Raw genomic sequence first — 20,421 nt, forward strand, 5'->3', positions numbered from 1 at the left:
TCAAGCTGCACAGAGATACTGCCTCAAGTCACAAAAGCTTGCTTTGCAGCAGGAGGAAATATGCTGCTTGTTTATTGTGCTACTTTCCTCCCTTTGCTTATCTATTTTATTTCCTCTCTTTTCCTACCCCCACCCCTACTATTCATGTGCAATTATGACTAGACAAATACATCAGCTGGTGAAGCTTGTTAGATATATGTATGCATTCAGTGGGTATTTAGGAAGAAAAAAAGGACAAAAATAAGGATGTATTCAGGAGCCTTGGCACCACAGGTAATTGCCAACAGGACTGAGGCTGAGCCAACTATCACCAGGCCTCTTCATGAAAAGCTGTTTCATGGGATGATGTTGTGCCTAGAAGTTGAAATAATAATGAGAGGCACATCTGTGTAACCATGGTCCATCTCAGGAGGAGGAGGAGGAGGAGGAGGAGGAGGAGGAGGAGGAGAAGGAGAAGAAGGAGAAGAAGAAGAAGAAGAAGAAGAAGAAGAAGAAGAAGAAGAAGAAGAAGAAGAAGAAGAAGAAGAAGAAGAAGAAGAAGAAGAAGAAGAAGAAGAAGAAGGAGGAGGAGGAGGAGGAGGAGGAGAAGAAGAAGAAGAAGAAGAAGAAGAAGAAGAAGAAGAAGAAGAAGAAGAAGAAGAAGAAGAAGAAGAAGAAGAAGAAGAAGAAGAAAGAAGAAGAAGCTATTTATTATTACAACCTTTCATAGTCACTTTCTGGGAATTCTAACCAGTGGCTAAACTCTTCCTTAACTAGGATCCCTACCAACTTTAATTACAAATTTTGCTATTCATGTAAAGGAATTAAAACACCAGCTTTTTGAATAAGTCATAACTGGCTATTACTGCAAATCTGAGGTCTTTTTCTTTTTGGTAAAATGACATACAATGTGTACTCTTTAGGTCCTAAACTGCCAACCATTTCTGCAGCCTCTATGATAGAGAACCTAAATGCAGAAAACATGGATCAATTTGCAAATAATGGAAATAATGTATAATAACTTTCTTCTCTGAATTTGTTAAATGAGTACTTTTGTCAATAAACATGTTTGGAATTTTTTGTGTTAATAGTTTGTATATGTAGGTTGACAAAATAACAGACTTTCATGATCTAGATTATAATGGCTACTCTTTCACAACAAAGCAACACATCTATATCTATCTCTGTATCTCTCTCACACACAATAAACTGCTGAGCTGATCATGCAGATTCAATTGGAAAATGTTATATGAAAACGTTCACATTCAAAATGATAGGAAAAGAAAAAAAATCTATTTTGACTAGTTTAGCAAGTGCATCAGAACAATTCTTTTTTTTTATTGAAAAGTTTTATCATACATTTTATCTTTAACAATCCCCACTACCCCTCCCCTATCCCTCCCTCCCTACCCCTCCCCCCTCCCCTCCCCCCCCCGACTTCCCAGAGCTAAGTACAAGGTACAAAAAACAAAAAAAAACAATCATAAACATCCATATGCTAACAACCATAAACTCTAAAATCTATCTCTCTCTAGCTCATATAAGATAACTACAAACACTATTAATATAAAATATATAAAAAAAGAGAAAAAAAGAGAGAAAAGAAAGGAAGACTTATTCAAATGCTACATTAAACTTTTTAGTCCCATATTTATTCTGGATATACTCGATCCATTTTCTCCACTCCATAATATAACGTTCTTGCGAGTGATCTTTCAAATAAGCCGATATCTTTGCCATCTCTGCCAGGTCAGAAACCTTTAAGGTCCATTCTTCTATAGTCGGCAGTTCCTCCTTCTTCCAATACTGACCTATTAAAAGTCTTGCTGCTGTAATTAAATTCAGCATCAACTTAGTGTCCACAACTGTAACATCTGTAATTATTCCCAACAAAAAATGTTGCGGACAAAACTTTATCCTTTGCTTAAAAATCTTCTGCATATTCCACCAAATTTTTATCCAAAAAGCCTTAACCTTTTTACAAGTCCACCATATATGAAAATATGCTGCATCTTCTTCACCACACCTCCAGCATTTAGGCTGATAGTTCGGATACATACTTGCAAGCTTTTTAGGATCTAAATGCCATCTGTAAAACATTTTGTAAAAGTTCTCTCTTAAATTTTGAGCTTGTGTGAATTTTAAGTTCCTCACCCAAATCCTTTCCCACGTGTCCATTGTAATAACTTCTTGGATGTTTTGGGCCCATTTAATCATACAATCTTTAACAAGTTCTGTTTCTGAGTCAATCTCTATCAACGCAAGATATATTCGTTTAATATGTGCAAGTGCATCAGAACAATTCTGCTGTGGAGATTTATGGTTAAAATGCAGTGTGAAATAGCTTGCATTTCTTGCTTTATGTGACTGGATGTCATATAACAGGGAGATTGGTGTGAATTAAGTATAAGTTTTAACATTTAGAATTACCACTTCAGAAAGGAAAATCAGAGAGCTAACATATGCAAGGAGAGAGAGAGAGAGAGAGAGAGAGGGAGAGGGAGAGGGAGAGGGAGAGGGAGAGGGAGGGAGGGAGGGAGGGAGGGAGGGAGAGAGAGAGAGAGAGAGAGAGAGAGAGGGAGAGAGAGAGAAAGAGAGAGAGAGAGAGAGAAGAAAAACAACAACAAGAACAACTGAGCCTGGCAGGTGCAACTGGGCTTTTTCTATTGTATAAGCAATACTTTGCCTTTAGTATTAAAAAGAGGCTTATAATTTACAAAGAAAGCAAATCAATAAATAAACTGTCCCTAATCAGCCAAAGAGCTGGCAGAATGACATTCCATTATCCTGTCAGACATATCGCAATCAAAGGCAGGCAATCTCAAAAGGCAAGACTACATTTTACCAGAGTACATTTCTCTTTTTCCTGGTGCCCTGAGTATTTTCTAGCAGGGCTTACTTGAAAGTGGGTAGGCATTCACCCACATTCAGTTCCATATACCTGGATGCATTTTGGCAAGGCATTTTATTTCATAATGCCATGCAAACTTCTTCCGTTGGGCAAAAAGCACCCTTCCCTCCCTCCCTCCCTCCCTCCCTCCCCCCCACCCCCACCCCCCCAGGCAGTGACGGCAGTGTGTCACTTGGGCCTGGTGACAGCTGATTCTCAACAGACAGCGCTGTCAGAGGATCAGAGACTTCCACATGTACAAGTGAAATTAACTTCTGTTAGTCTGACATTTTCTACAATCAATACTCACAGGGTCCTTGTCTCTAGGATCAAAATTCATAAATCAAAAGCAGAGAGCATGAAATAAGGTATTTGATAAATCCATTAACTGAAGTGGAAGTACACTTCTGCCGAGCTGTTTAGAGTATAGAGAAACACTCATGGGGATGGTAGAAGCTATGAAGGAAAGATATGCCTCCCAGTACGTTGAGCAAAGGGTTGGGTGGTAACATGTGTGCTTTTTAAAAATATTTTTTTAATGCATATCTGGATTAATACGATATTCATGCTGCAACTGCGCTTGCATCCAAGATGGATAGGAATTGTATTGAATTCTCACTGATAACCTTGAAAAACATACCCCAAAGTATCTAAGTATTTAAGAACTGACATTACATTTTGGCTGTATGTGGATGCCCCAATAAATCTTGGCTTATCTCACCATTGCCCACCTCTGTCCTTCCAAGTGTTTAGGACTGCATTACCTATTTAACATCCTCAACCAAAATGGCCAGAAGTCAAAAGGGATGAAAATTGTACGCTACACCTTCCAGAGAATTAAGAGATAAGATTGGTTTACCAGGCAAAAGCCAGAACAAAGACTTTTGACAAAAGAAGAGTTTCAAAAGCTCGAATTAGTCCATGAGGCAAGGCATTAGGTCAGGGGTAGGCAACCTTGGCTCTTTTATGACTCGTGGACTTCAATTCCCACGAGTCATAAAAGAGCCAAGATTGCCTACCCCTGCACTAGGTCAAGGCACAAACCAGGAATCCAAAGTTCCAGACGAGTTCAAAGGCAAAAGGCGAGAAACAGCAATCACAGAACAATCACATTGTTCCATCAACACCCATTTCTTTGGGTGGGGATTAAATAGGCATCGCTGGTTCAGTCCTTCAAGATGGGCAAGACTGCCTCCTCACAAATAACCTGGCCTACCAGCATTGTCCCTATTGCTTCTCAGCCCTGTGTATCCTTGGATCAGGGGGAGGTGTGGACTCCACCTCTTCATCCTCGCTGACCGCAGGCATCTTCTCCTGTTTTTCACTGCTGCAGCTATAACTACCTCAGTTTGGGCTCAGCCTGCTGCCTGTCCAGTCATTCTGGCTGTGGCTACTCTGTCGTACTGGAGCTCCTCTCCCTGGTCCGTGTCTCCACGCACCCCCATACTTGCTTCCCCAGAGGTGCCAGGACTGGCTCCTCTTCCTCCTCCTCCAAACCAAGTCTGCAGAGAAGGCTGGAGGCACGTCCATGTCAGTGTTTGACATCACAAAGTTATAATGCATATTCTACCACTTTTTTATTGCTATAGTTCATCACCATATAGATTACAAAAATAAAGTGATCCCAAATGGAATACTGACTATCAACTGTTCTTAAACTCCCCCAAATAAATCAAATATATATACCTTGTGATTTCTGATACAATTAAAGAGAGGCATATATAAGCCTGACTGTGCTGTTGCTTCAATACAGATCTTTCCCTAACAACTGCTTGCAATAAAAATGACATTATTAATAGCCAGGTACTTCCCTGGAGATATGATAGTTATATTAAGTCTGCTTTATTTTATATATTCAGTCACTATGCATCAGCTCATACAAATGGTTTGATTTTGCCTTCCTCTAATTACAAGAGGAGCCAATAATTAGAACAGTTTTTTTCTATATAGATCCTCTGTCTTCTAATATGTCAATAGTTGTGGTTTTCCTAGAGAGTTTAAATATACTGCAGTAGGTGCCCTTGAAAAAGATTTTGTTGTTGTTATTCAGATTCAATAAATTTCACTCTCTCACCACTACCTTTCTGATGTATTTTTATAGTAATTTTAGGAGTATAATTAGTAGTATTTTAGTAATAAGATAGTAATTTCATTAAACATTACAATTAAAAAATGAAAGCTAATTACAAATGAAAAAATAAAACAATAAAAAGTGCAGAAAATAAAAAAGAAAAGAAAAAATAAGAATCTATTAAAGAAACAGAAAAGAAATATATAAAGAAATGACTTCCCACTTCAGCTTAAATATAAACAATTTTAGTAACTTATTACCTTCTCTTAAAATGCAACCAATGACTGCTTTTTGCTTTACCCCACTTCTTATCAATAAACAAATCCTTTAAAAACTCATCATTTAAGCCCTATCAGCAAAAGCCTATTAGGAATTAGCAGATATAAAAACATATTTATTCCAAATAAACCTAGTTTCTTTTAATTTAATCTTTAATCCTTTCAAATAAGTATTTGATTTATTTTCAATTTTTCTTTGTCCCTTCTCACAAAATTCTTGAAAGCTTTTTAAAATCCAATATAGAAAAAATATATTTAAAAAAAATTCTTAGATTTCTCTAGTAAAACTTTTCCTTTTCTATAATATCTTTTAAACACAATCTATCTATAAAGGTAGACATTCTTAAAATTTACTTCTGTGCCCATTTAAAAAAAAACACCCATCCAATAATAAAGTATTTTGCTCCATTCTGTGTTCAAACTTAAGTGCTCTTCTTCTTTAATTGTAAACTTAAGTTTCTTCTGGTTCCTTCTAGTGTCCAATCTTCAAAGTCCTATCTTATCATGTTTTTAGAAAGAATTCAAAACAAAAGAATTTTTCCACCAGAAGGATTCTTATAATTGATCTCAGAATCTTATTTCAAATCTAATCAGATCCTTAGTCTATTTATAACCTTTTTAAAAAAATATTCTAATCACTTTTTGGCTGTTTATTGAAAAAAATTAAGTCCTAAACATTTTTATTGTGAACTTCATTAAAGTCACTTTTCTTAGGATATAGTATGTTGAATAGTTAGCAGATTATACAGTGTGTTTTACAATATAGTTTCTTTATCATTTATTTTTCTGAGATGATAGAAAAAGTCCTATTGGCATCATTTGAATATTAAAAATTGGCCCAAAGCTATATAATTTTTTGAATGTTCATCTTCATTTGAGAAGAGAACAAATATGGTGTAGAATGGTTGCAAGAGAAAAGACAGTTTTCAAAGTATTTAAAACTCTTTTTACTAAGGATTGAAGGAAACTCACCCAGTGCTATAAAACTTGTCAATTGAAAGGTTCCTCATAGCTGAAAAGCAGAGAACAAGCAATTTCTGAAAATGGTTAAAAAAGGAGATATGCAAACATATTTCCTTCAATGGCTCCAACTGTGATTTGAGCAAGATGACAATTCCCTTGTCTTTCAGACCTCTAAACCCGCTGGAGACTGCTATCTTGTTGTTTCATCAAGATGAGCTATTGTCTGGAATATGTGTGAGTGATCTCAAATCTTCTCTTTGTCCAGAAAGAATTATAAAGAGCCATCATTAGATGTCCCAGTTGCCATCATTAAACAAGGACCACATGAATACTTAAGGAAGGACATGATCATGACTTCTGTTTTCCTGAAGACCTTCCTATTGATTTTGCTTATGGGAAGCCAGTGAGGAACATTGCAAATCATGATCATGTAACCGGAGCTCACTACAATGTTCATAATAATGAGCCAGTTGCCAAATGCCTGGCTCACACTCATATGACCATGATGACACTGTAATGGCTGTAACACTGAAGTCCTAATGTACTATATATAAAACCATCAAAATGCAATGGTCCATGACTTCCATTTATGAGAAAGGGCTTGAATCCCGTAAAATAACGTCTTGCTATCCATGGTAATGTGCTGCTCCCCACTCCCCTGCCCACACATGCATGTATAGCAGGTGTCTACAGGTGTCTATTCAAACCCCCAAACAGGTCCTCAGAAAGCACAGGTCCGTATTCTTAGGTCAGCATGGCAAGAGTCACTGGGTAACCAAGTCCAACAGGCACACACAAAGACCATGAAAGCAGTCCATGAATTGAATGTGTCAGGATACACAACACGAGCACAAAGGCATAGAACTGGGCACATTGCTCCAGCAACGCTCAAGTCCTCAGGGCAAGTTTAGTAGGCAATGCTGGTGCAGCCCTTCATGAGAGGTGAGATTGCTTCCTTGCAAGTAGTCTAGATGAGCAGCATTGTGCCTATCTCTTCTCTGCTCTACATGTCCTTGGATCTGGAGGTGGTGAGGACTTCACCTCCTCCTCATTGCTAACAAGTGGCAACTGCTCCTGGTCCTCGCCTGAAGCCACCTGGCCAACTTGCTGCAGCTGTGGCTCACCTCACTCAGTCTCAGCCTGTTGCTTGTCCAATTGACCCAGCTAAAGCTCCTCCATCAGGCTAGCACTCTCCGAGACCCGATCCTGATCTTCACTAGATTCCACGCTTTCCTCTGCCAACTCAAATTTACTCTCCTCCTCCAAACTCATGTCCAGAGATGGGACTGGGGACAGATCCATGATTGATAAGTCCCAAATAGGATGAAAACAGTCACATAATGCCTGCCTTCTACCAAGTTTATGTGCTAACTTTAGAACTGTTGGTTTCTTTTTGACAAACTGGTAGATGGAAAACAACGTGGTACAATGTCAGAACTAGATACGCCTAGTAGGTTTTCCTATTATGGATGATTGAGAAATTTGTTTGGTTTAATCTTTGAGCCACAGATCTCTTTAAAAAAATAAGGTGGACAAAAATTAATCTTTTGGGGGATTTTTTTAAGAAAAGAAAAGCAGTATAAGAAACACAAGCAATGAAACATCTGCACCTTATTTTTTTAAAAAAAGGATTTTATCTGAAGTTGCAATTCTATACATTAGAATGTTCTGAAATCATTCTGTCCTCACATGTGAGGCTCCTGCTGTCATTAACCAAATATTTCCACTGTGCTAATATCAACTATATTAGTTTGGATCCCATGGTAACAAACCCAAGGGACCTGAACAGATTAAAAGGCAATATTCCACTGTAATGAAATTTATTAGTATTAATTTAATAACAGAGATATGTGGAAACATACATCCAGCATAATTGATTAGGAAAATATACAACATGGCTCATATTCTATTAGGGATCTTAAGATAGCTCATGGAAGAGAGGTTTTCAATTCCTATGTTCTACATTCAACTTCTTGCCACTCTTGAAGTGCTTCCTCAGAATAACCCAGCTCAGTTGTTTGCTTAAATGCAAGAAAGTATACAATCAAAGCCAGGTTGGGGCCCCATCCCTTATTGTCCCCAGTCTCTCCATGTCCATCTGGAAGTTGTTGTAAAGATCCACATGCGCTTTCATCTTAACACAAATACATCTATCTGTGCAATCTATGAACCTGCTTTCCTAGGGTTATGGGTTGTGACGAATCAAAGGAAGTTCAAGGTTCAATTGGGGAATTTTTGGTGTTCTCTGAGCTTGGCTGTTTGTTTGCAGAGATTTCATTACTCAGCTAGTACATCATCAGTGTGAGTACACAAACACTATGAGGCATGCCTTTCTTCTCATCCTATTAATAAATCAAGGAGTAGAAGGCATGGTCAACAGGATGCTATCAATTGTTCAGTCAAGAATGTGCCCCAGAGGGACCTCTGAACAAGGACCAAATCTATTCCATCCCTTCACTAAAAAGAAATCTGTGTACATTTTGAAGGCTTTCAGAAATTAAGCAGGAATAGGAAACATTCTTATTCTGAACTTCATTAAAGCCAGTTTTCTTAGGGTGCAGTATGTTGAATAGTCAATACAGTACACTGTGTCTTTTGCAATATAGTTTCTTCATAACTCATTTTTCCTGAAATGATAAAGAAGATATAAACTGGCATCATTTGAATATTAAGAATTGGCCCAAAGCAACATTTAAATTTTTGAACTTTCATCATTATTTGAGAGGAGGACAGATAAGGTGTGAGAATAGTTGCAAGAGAGAAGACATTTTTTTCCCCCAAAGTATTTAAAGAGCACTTACTTTTGTGCTATTTATTTCCCACTCATGGAATCACTGAAAATGCCCACAGTGAAGACAAAATGCCATGTAGGTTGTTAACATAGATGGTGATGGTGATGATGAAAATGTAACTGCTAAGCTTGTAAGCCGCCCTGAGTCTTCAGAGAAGGGCGGGATATAAATGGAATTAAAATAAAAAAAAATAAAAAAATAAAAAAATACTGCTCAACTGCCAATGGACAATTCAACTGGGAATTCAACTGGGCAATTCTTTACAAGAATCTTTGAGTAATCTACTCTCCAAGGATGATATAATTAGGATTACAGTAATAATTTGAGGTCATTCTAGATAACCACCATCATCTTCACCATCACCATGTTACACTATGTTACCATATATAAACAGTTATTTAGTCAATGACATCAGCATAAAACTAATGACTCAACTAAGAGTGGAGGTGTAAGAACAAATTTAACTCCAACAGAGAATAATAAGGAAATGCAAAGTGAGCTGATTACTGTACAGCAGGGGTCTTCAAACTTGGCCCTTTTATGACTTGTAGACTTCAACTCCCAGAATTCCTCAGCCAGCATGCCTGGCTGAGGAATTCTGGGAGTTGAAGTCCACAAGTCATAAAAGGGCCAAGTTTGAAGACCCCTGCTGTACACAAAGAACTGGATTAATAAACAAGCCAGCTTATAATGATATATTCAAAGAGTGTGAATCCTGCACATAATGACAGATTATTTTGTAGAACCATGTTTCAAGAAAGTATGTTAACTGTACATCTTATGGAGGTTCTTATTAATAAAGAGGTTCTATAAGAATATGAATGGAATGATTATTTTTAATGAATTAATTATATTCCAATAACATGCTTGATATTTACTGTAAATTATATCATTTATTCTTCTCCAATGGACTCAATATCTTGTTCACAAGCAATTTAAGAAGTTATTTGGTACCATATTCTAATATGCTACTTTGAAGAACATAGTAGATGAATTACAATCACAATTAATGACATGTCAATATCTTTCTAAGAAAAATATTGATATCCAATTGGTAATCAGACATTTACTAGATGGCATAACCATATTTCAGTGACTTTCATCCATCACCCAGGGCATTCAAATGCAGGAAAGTTTGGAAGATGAATCTCAAAGTGATCCAAAAAGCAAAAACAAAAAGGGACACCAGATCTGTACTGAAATTATATTCATCACATATATCCATATACATATCACCTAAGTTTGTAGTTTTAAATTTTTGCCAGATTATGGATGAGAAATTTGATGTCATCAATCATTTTGAGTATCAAACCAGGAACAAAATATTACTCCAGACTTGTAAAAAGAAAGGTTATTTGCATGTCTCAATCATATTAACTCTGTTTGCATGCTATGACTAAGCTACCTCTCCCCCCCAAAAAAATGGTTAATAAGACTCTCTATATACAACTAAATTAATCCAAAATTGCTACTAAGCATTCTGGTTTACCATGTCATCCAACCTGAAATTGTTGTCAGTTTGGACAGATGGAGAGGGCAGACAGACATAAAACCAGCATTGTATCGCTAGACAACTCCACTTGTATAGCTAGGAAAGAATTAATTCTCATGCTTCACAGGTCTTAAATAACCAGAACAAAACATATGCCTCTCTGCCTTTATATATAAAAAATAATCTCTGTACTTGTAAATAGTTTAGCATGCTGGGTTGGAAAAATCCAATGCTGCTTCTTCTTAAGTTTTTTTACACACAAACACACGTGCACGCGCGCACACACAAACACACACACAAACACACACACATACAAACACACAAAGGACAAACTTATGGGGGACTGCTAGCCTTGAAAAATCAATAATACCTTCAGGATCAGGGTAAATACCAGTTTTAGGCAAAAGGCAGGTGTATCTCCATCAGTTGCATGCAAATTTCCCAGAAGCATAGAGCTGATTACTGTTCTTTTCTTGTTTGACTCATATTGATAAGTTTGTGCTTATGTGATGTGAACACAGCTACTTAACACTATATATAGTATTATTAAAATTCTTGCTGTCATAACCTACAGTAAAACTGGGCAAAGCAGTGCATCACAGGGTAAATTTTTGAACCAAAATACTCCAAATGAACAAATTTACAGAATGTATCCAAAATCCAGGCCCATGACTCCTGAGGGAATGAAATTGGGGACCTTGTAGCTACTTCAGTACTACTAGCTGCTGCTGTGCTGCTGCTGTGGGCATGTGATCTTCATTTTCATTTGTGACAGTTTTCCAGCCAGTCTCACAATCCATCTCTCTCTCCTTCATCACCAGCAGCCTCTTACCTGCCAGGAGGGAAAGGTAGGGTAGGATCGGGAAGGGAAGATTTCCAATGCTGTCTGCCCCATTCCCAAAAGGAAACTCAATGGGGAAGCTTATAGTCATTCCTGCTCCCACTGTTTTACCCACACTTGATCAATTTGTTTCTTTGTTTAGGTAAGGAAATATCTCTGGAGTGGGGCATGGTTATATAGTTCAGGGTTCCCAACCCCCAGTGCTGCAGTCCATTACTATGCTGTGGCCCATTCAAAACTGGGGCATGGAAGCAGCAGGTGAGCAGGCACACACACAGGCAACTCCACTTACACAAGCAGTGAGTGAGTATGCGTGCACAGACCCCATTTGTATAATCACCAGGTGGGTGTACCTGCTGCTCACACATTTCCATTTCCTTTCTCTCCTCCACCACCAGACTGCAAAGCCAAAAAGGTTGGGGACTGCTGGTATAGTTTAATAAATAAATGAAAGATTTGCTTCAGCATCATGTATCACCTCCTTAAGAAACAGCAGAAGATTGATCTATATTATTGCACATGGACAAGTCTTCAATATATAAAGGGATGATGGCTTTAAATATTATGGAATGGCTTATGATTATCAGCCTCTAAAACTCATTTTTCCCCATATTTAACAGATACAATGCTCCATCCATATATATAGGACAAGGTAGAATCCAACTAGCTTCCACCGAATGATGTTCAGGCAAATTTCTCTCAAGAAGGTAATAAGTATTAATGATGATAATCTCCACAGGCAGCATTTGCTCAGAGCCTGGGTTTTTCTCATTTCAAAAACCAAAGATAAAAAAAAATATATCGCTGCACTTTTAATGAAAAATATTCACATTAGAGATGAACATTTTAGCCTTTGAGAATAATAATACATCTTCATCACAAAATGTTATACATGTATAGATTTCATGTTTCTCAAGATTAGAGGGTTCCTAATGACATCCAGGCAAAAATGCAATGATATTTTACACATGCACATGCACACACACAGACACAGACACACACACACCGAGAGACACACACTCTCACACACACACACAATCCCCAAGGTTTATGCTTGCAAACTTAATATAGTATAATAAATATAATATATGCCTCTTTAAGGAAAAGGTGGAAGAGTCAGGATCAGTAAAAGGAAAGGAGGCGAAGTTGTTGTGCAGGAATACAAGCTAATTTGAGGGCTAATCCACATGGAGCTCCATTTCCATCTGTCCTGTTTGCCATCGTTCACTCCCTAGAGATTAAAATGGACAATCTGAAATTTGAGCTGGCCATGAACAAGGAGTGTATATTGGAGGTGGTGTCCCTTTGAGAGATATATGCAATGAAATTTCATTTTGATGTATGCCGATTGGTGTACATTCAAAGTTGTTATGTTGTTATTATTATTATTATTATTATTATTATTATTATTATTATTATTATTATTATTATTATTATTATTATTATTATTATTGTGATATAATAAATGTATTACATTACATTATGCTATATTAATATATACTGAAACCAGCATAGATTGAGAAGTGCTAGAAGAGTTAGGCTGCTAGAGAAAGGCCCTGTTTCTTGAAACAATGAATTCTGTCTTGATACACAAATAAAGGAATTTATGGATGACTTCTGTGTTTTGGAATTTTCCTATTGGCAAAATTGTTTCCCTTTGTATTTTTCACGAGAGAGTTTACTTCTGAAGTATGAAGAACTAATAGCCAATGAAATTTCTTCAGGGCAATGTATTAGAGCAGACATAAGAAATGTGAAACACTCTAGAAATTGTTCAATTAAAATTTAGAGATGGGAAATTGGAATTTAATGGAGGAGAAAGTGAGAGAATAATTTCTCTCAATTTATCCAGGGAGAATGAAATTTTTCAGAAATATCTTCAGGGTAGGATTCTCCTTTGGCAATGAGAGTGGCTATTGAAAAACTCCCAACAAGAAGTGAAATTCCATTCTGGTGTCTTCCTTGGGGATTTATTTGAAGCTTAGAAAGTCAGGAAAGCTGTAGATCATGAGGAACAGGACTTTAAAATGAAATGCAATAGCAAAAACATCTTCTATAGGATCTGCAAAATGCTCGGTGGTATTGTAAAACCTGGAGAATCGGTGATTTTCCTCATCTTAACAAAAATTTTATATGTATTTTGATTTGATTTTCGTATCATAGTATTTTAACCAAAAATCTAAAATGGGGAAGAAGAATTTCCTATACTTTCCCTTCTGATATGGTTTATATAGTCAGAACAGTCATGACAGAGCTCCAGACTCAGTAAGAGAGAATTAAGTTCTGACTTCTTCTGTTGCTTCTCTTGTCTTTGACACATCCATTCTAAGGAGTAGGTGGAAGACCTCAAGTTCATGATGTTTTGGGTTAAATGATTAAACTCAGAAACCAGCAAACAAATAATCCCCCACGTTCTGCTAGCAAGATGTCATTTTTAAATGAAATTGTGACAGCAGCAGTAGCAGCAAAACACAATGCTAAAATGACCCATGCAAATTAATATACTGGTGGCCTGACATCTGGCACAAGAATCCTGTAATATTGATATATATATGAAATCATGTATGTGTTATCATCATCCCCTCTACCCAGATACTTATTTGTTATTGTGGCCCAAATTAAAATACTTTTTTTTTTAAAAAAGTATAACTATATTAACACAGCACTTTTTTGTAGAAACTTTCACAGGGCTGTCAGCATTAATTCCTACATCACTTTTATCATAATTTCTCTATGGCTTATAGCCACTAGTTTGGAAAGGCAATATGGACATGGCTGTGGATATATTGGCATTCAAGCAAAAGGCCAATATGTCTCAAAGGTCAAAAGTAGAGGTGGTACTCATGTGCCCTCAGGTGGACATTCCTGTAACAAAGAATGAGCTTTGTGATCCAAAGAGGCCACCTTAATCTCTGCCATCATCTCATAAGGCTGGGAAAGACTTTTAGAGCTAGATATGGCTATTTACAGTAGTGATGAGTGCACAGCTAGATGAGCTGAATGACCTTAAGAAGATCACCAGGAAGAAAGTTGACGTATGTGGTTGTTAAAAAGCAACAGTGTCTTGATAGCATATAATCATTGTGATCACTTCCAGGCAGTACAGAGAGGGATAGGTTGGCCAACAGTACCCACAGGAGATACTGTAGATTATTTCATCTCTAGTACAGATATTAGTAAACTATATTGGCCATCAGTGGTGCTTCAGAGTCTGCAGGTGCATGAGTATAGCTCTACTATACTCATGACTGCTCATATAGCATGAGTATAGGACATGGCTGCTTTAAAGACCTGTTGACATGGGCCATGGTGTCTCCTCCTATGAAATGAATCATTCAAAAAAATAAAATTCATAGCATTGTATAGTCCAAAAATAAAAGTAAAATTAAGCTCTCCTTTGAATTGAGTTGATATCCTGGTATTCAACAGTGAACAACATTCCTATATCCACGTATTAATACATGATACATAAAAATACCACAATATCCACTACAGCATACAATGTAGTATAATGTAACACAACGTATTAAGCATATTATATACAATAAGAGTAATAATACAATATGATATGGGATAATAAGGTTGCTAGTATGATATTTCTAACATGCTTCCCCCCCCAAAAAAAAACCTCCTTTGGTTTTATCAAAACCTCACCATTATTTTTTTAAAAAAAGAATATTATGAGTCATTGACTCATTGATTGGCTTAAGTGCAGCTCTTGGTGTGTGAGAGCATTTTGTGATCATATCTGGTTAGAAAAAGAATATAAGGAAAGCTCACTTTTTTCCCTTATAGCAATTAAGTGTGTGCTGCAAGAGACTCCGTGCACACATATCGTAATACTACACTGCCCTGCCATGGATTTCGTTTTCTGTACAAAGAAAGCCCGTCTTCAATTTAGAAAGGTTAAGAAACCATTAGCACTGATGGCTTATAGAACATAAACATTTGAGATGACTCATACTTTGTTTCTTCATGCCATTTAGGAATTAAGGATTCTTAATTGATGTAATGCACCACAAGTTCCAATGGTTCTCGGCGAAAGAAGCGCATAATTCTCCTGTAATTTGAGTACACTATTCTAATTGATTAATTGAGTTTCCTTGTAAGGCAGCTTTGGAGTTTGGGAATGCCATCTCTTTTTTCATTGTAATAATAAAAATGCTTGAACCTGCAACATGAAGTCGTAGTATCAATTCAGGGTGAAAGTACAGAATGTCACACCTCAAATGGGAGGCTGGTTTTCTAGCAACAGGGCTTGTGTTTTGCAGTGAACAAACGTTAAGGATGACAAAGTGTGCATTAAAACTGAGCATTTTTTTTCAATATAGTGAGTCCACTACTTATAATCATGACTGAGCCCCACATTTCCCTTGCTAAGCGAGACAGCGGTTAAGTGAGTTTTGCCCCATTTGACAACCTTTCTTGCCACAGCTGTTAAGGGAATCACTGCAGCTGTGAAGTGAGTAACATGGTTGATAAGTGAATCTGGCTTCCCTATTGACTTTGCTTGTCAGATGGTCGTGGAAGGTGATCACATGATCCCGGGATAATGCGACCGTCATAAAAACGAGCCAGTTGCCAAGCATTTGAATTTTGATCACAGGGATGCTGCAATGGTGGTAAGTGTGAAAACTTTTTTCCATACTGTTGTAACTTTAAATGGTCACTAAACAAACTGTTGTAAGTTGAGAAGTTGAGAATTATCTGTATATAGACTATTCCATCGAGCTCCAAAAAGCTAAGCAGGAGTTGGACTTCATTAGTATGTGAGTCGAGAGACTTCCAGAACTGCCCAATCTATAAAACATTAAAGAGAAAATCCAGAAGATCGGCAGTTTGGCGGGTCGAATCCCAAGTGCTGCGTAACAGAGTGAGCACCTGTTACTCGTCCCAGCTTCTGCCAACCTAACAGTTCGAAAGCACGTAAAAATGCAAGTAGAAAAATAGGGACCACTACGGTGGGAAGGTAACAGCGTTCTGTGCGCCTTTGGCGTCTAGTCATGCCGGCCACATGACCACGGAGACGTCCTTGGACAAGCGCTGGCTTTTCGGCTTTGAAACGGAGATGAGCACCGGCCCCTAGAGTCGGAAACGACTAGCACGCATGTGCGGGGGAACCTTTACCATATATATATATATATATATATATATATATATATATATATATATATATATATATATATATATATATATATATATATGTCAAATGTTAACTATTTAGATTACCTTGCTAGGCCCCAAACATGGGGCAAATCTATTTCCTGTTTTCAGCCTATCTTGAAGGCCATCGAACAGGCTGTAGTCACACCGGACAGTTCATATATTTGTGTAAATTACTAACAAAGAATTAAGGGAGACTGAGATGCATTTCTGACTCTTTAGTCTTCATCAGTCAGACATACCCTTCTGAGGTTCAAATCTCAGAAGGGTATGTCTGACTGATGAAGACTAAAGAGTCAGAAATGCATCTCAGTCTCCCTTAATTCTTTGTTAGTAATTTACACAATATATATATATATATATATATATATATATATATATATATATATATATATATATATATATATATATATATATATATATATATATATATATATATATATATATCTGTTTGTAAAATTTAAATGGGAAATTTTCTAGGCATGCATCCAATACTATTTTCTAGAAAAATAATATTTAGCAGCAAAGTCTCTCCCAATGCTAATGTTGACTAGCACTGATGATGTTACCTAGTTTGGGTAATGAAACGTCTGGAAGAAAGAGAGCACCAAGGAGCCCTCACTTATTCCAGGGGGAATAAAAATTGGAGCTATAGAATTGGACTGTAAGTTAAGTAATAATATTATGATATGATGGATTCTGTGCTGCTAAAAGTCTGCAGGTTAAAAAAAAAGAACTTGGGCAAACAGATATGGCATTTGATTTAAATCAACTTAAAATACCAACCCAAGTTAAATTAGTCAATTGTGGAACATGTGCCAAATTATTTTTGCCTCTTCAGTCCTAATAAAAATTACAATGTTGCCAAAAGGTTTAAGTAGACTTGGGGAGGGGAATAAGGGAGGTTTACATTCCAGCAATATGCATTTTGTTTTTTCCCCTCTTGTAATTTCCTTTCCCCCCTTTCTCTGATAACCTAGTGTTCTAATACCACATGATGCCAGTGTGAACTTTTTCTATGGCACATATAAAATATTTGAAGCAATGAGTGCATTTTAGTCAGATCTGCTCATAATTTGTGGACCATTAAAGTGGCCACAATTGATTTCAGTCATGGTTCAAAGCTGCCCTGAAACAGTCACAAAACAATATTATGAAATTACAGGGTTTTTGTGTTAATGTATGGCAATGACGTACCATTTTATAATTGAGACCTCTAGTTCTCATAGCTACATCAGAACCCATAAGAGATGATGGGAACGGAAGAGGAGAATTGTGTTTCGACAGATGCATCACCATGAGATGTACAAGCAAGATTGTATAAAGTCAGCCATGTAGAAAGTTATTGGATGTTCCAGTTTGTGCCCCCATGAAATTGTCACAAATCATCTGGATTTGACTTTGGGAAGGTGGTTAGAAGAAACACAAGAGAGAGTAAACAAGGAGGTAATGGCCACTCAATGACTTAACCTATGTCATAGGGCAAACGTAGATGTCAACAAAGAATCAAATAAAGATGAATGGACTTCTCATGCGACAGTGCAATGCCTCATTGGGCTCAATTTAATTAAACAGAAAAACTGCTCATATGGAAAGATTAATAGGGCAGAGGCCATATAGTAAAACAGGGCAAAAGTAACACCATGTATAGACAGTATTGGTCTCCAGCTATGACATGGTATTACTTTTAAAAAGGCTAAAGAAGCCAACATGGGGAACATAAGGCCAGGTCCTTATTAGAAAGAAAGTCCTTGTATTTCTGCTATTTGTGATCTGATTTAACTAAGTCACTATCAGCAAATGAATTAGGTAGCAACATTTTCCTAGAACCTGTAACAATTAAATATAGGAAATTTTTGCCCCTCCTCTCCTTCCTTCCTTCCTTCCTTCCTTCCTTCCTTCCTTCCTTCCTTCCTTCCTTCCTTCCTTCCTTCCTTCCTCCCTCCCTTCCTTCCTTCCTCATTCATTCATTCATTCATTCATTCATTCATTCATTCATTCATTCATTCTTCCACCTTATTATCCTTCAATGTTTCAGTTCATATGAAACCTCTGATTTGTTGCCTTTGATATATTGGGATCACATCTCAAAATATACAGCCACCATGGCTACTAGTCATACCCCTTTTAAATTTTTGGAGTTGCAGTAGTTTCATCACATCAGTAAAGCTGATTTAGAACCAATCAGATACAACTACAGCTCTGCATAACATACTGCATAACATACTGCAACCTAAAAAAAAGCTGATAAGAACAACCATAGCTTTATTAAAAGCAAGCTATTTAACATAAAAATTAGATACTTAAGAGTTTTTCTCTTTTTTTATTTAGAACTCTGCTCTAAATAAATATTCCAGTGTCACTGAAATAAAAAATAAACATGCCAAAAAAAAATATCAGAAATATGTTGATGTTTGCATTGCTAAATAGAACTCAGAGGAAATTAACTTTTAATTATGTTATTGTTATTGGCCGTCTACAATCTTATCCAACTCCTTGACCGGCTCACAGACCTGCGCACAGCTCAGAGTTGATGCTAATGATAATAGCTGACTTGGTTCATCCCTAACTGATTTCATAAACATTAGCCAGAAAGGGAGGCTCTTCAAACATGGCAACTTTAAGACTTGTAGACTACAACTCCCAGAATTTATCAGCCAGTGTTTTTTATTTTATTTTAAACTAAACAATGGACTAAGATTGTTCTTTTAGTTAAAATACACATTATCTGGGTTTAAGGAACTCATTACTGAGCAAAATAATCTATTAATATTCACTGGTCAGTTAAGAAGAAGGAAAAACTAAGTAAGTAAGGTTTGTTTGTTTGTTTGTTTGTTTGTTTGTTTACATTTTTTTCAGCCAAAGGTTGGACATTATGGATGCTTTAATTTGGATACCTGCACTGAGCAGGGAGTTGGACATAACAACCTTTTCTATTGCTTCTAATATAACCTGGGGTGATAACTTTAAACTGGAGACTGGAGTTTAAGACCTCAAAAAGATTGAGCAATACGAGTATATTCATTCCTTTGGAGACCTATGGTCAAAATAACCCCGAATAATTCAGCCTACTCATTCCATCTTGTGTTAAATGCTTAAGGAGGGTCCTTTCTCCAACGTACCGCATAAACTGTGTGTAGGTACACAGACAGACAGATATGAAGGAGCATTGCACATATATCTGCACTCATCATTTTAGACCTTACAGTGACAAAGGTAAATAATACATATTATCACTGTTACATATGCAAGAATAAGAGTTTTAGCCAAGCTCTTACTGATCCTAATTCTTATTATTAATATTTTCCCTATAGGAAAAAAACCCACACATACTATGATAAAGCAGCTAAAGAAATTTTAAAGCTCAGCTACTGGCTCTGAAACAAAGCAGAATTGTATTTCTTGGTGTGTCTGTTTGTGTGAGAAAATGGAAAGCTCCCCCAATGCCTCTTCCCGTGATAGTGACTATTTCCTAACAGCCTCAAGTGTTTAACATATTGAAACAGTTCATCTTCCTCCAATGAACTTTAATAACTCTGCCAGGTAAGACAATATGCTCCATACTTCTTCATATTGTCTGATCCTCTCAACATATCTATACTGATCTCCTCATCTGGTCAACTTTACAGCTTCGGTGTTTAGAGACCAATGAGCACAGTTATTACCATCATCAATAACCTGTCCCACGTTCTCCTTTTCATTTCTAATGCTTTCCCCTTTCCCCCCTTCAAAATCTAATAATAGCTCGTTGCCATGATCACTGATCAATACGGGAGGAGAGCACCTGTTCACTTCATTCAACATGCCCTGCTAAAGGAACATGACAAAGGGACAAACATTGTCCTTATCAGCCCCCCAACGATTGTAAATAAGAAGATAATCTTGCAACATGTCCTTTGGGGTAGGTTTGGCAGAAAGCGATAGATAGCTTTTGAGACCCAAAACTAATTTC

Source organism: Vipera ursinii (assembly GCF_947247035.1).
Source record: "Vipera ursinii genome assembly, chromosome: 3".
NCBI classification, from domain to species: domain Eukaryota; kingdom Metazoa; phylum Chordata; class Lepidosauria; order Squamata; family Viperidae; genus Vipera; species Vipera ursinii.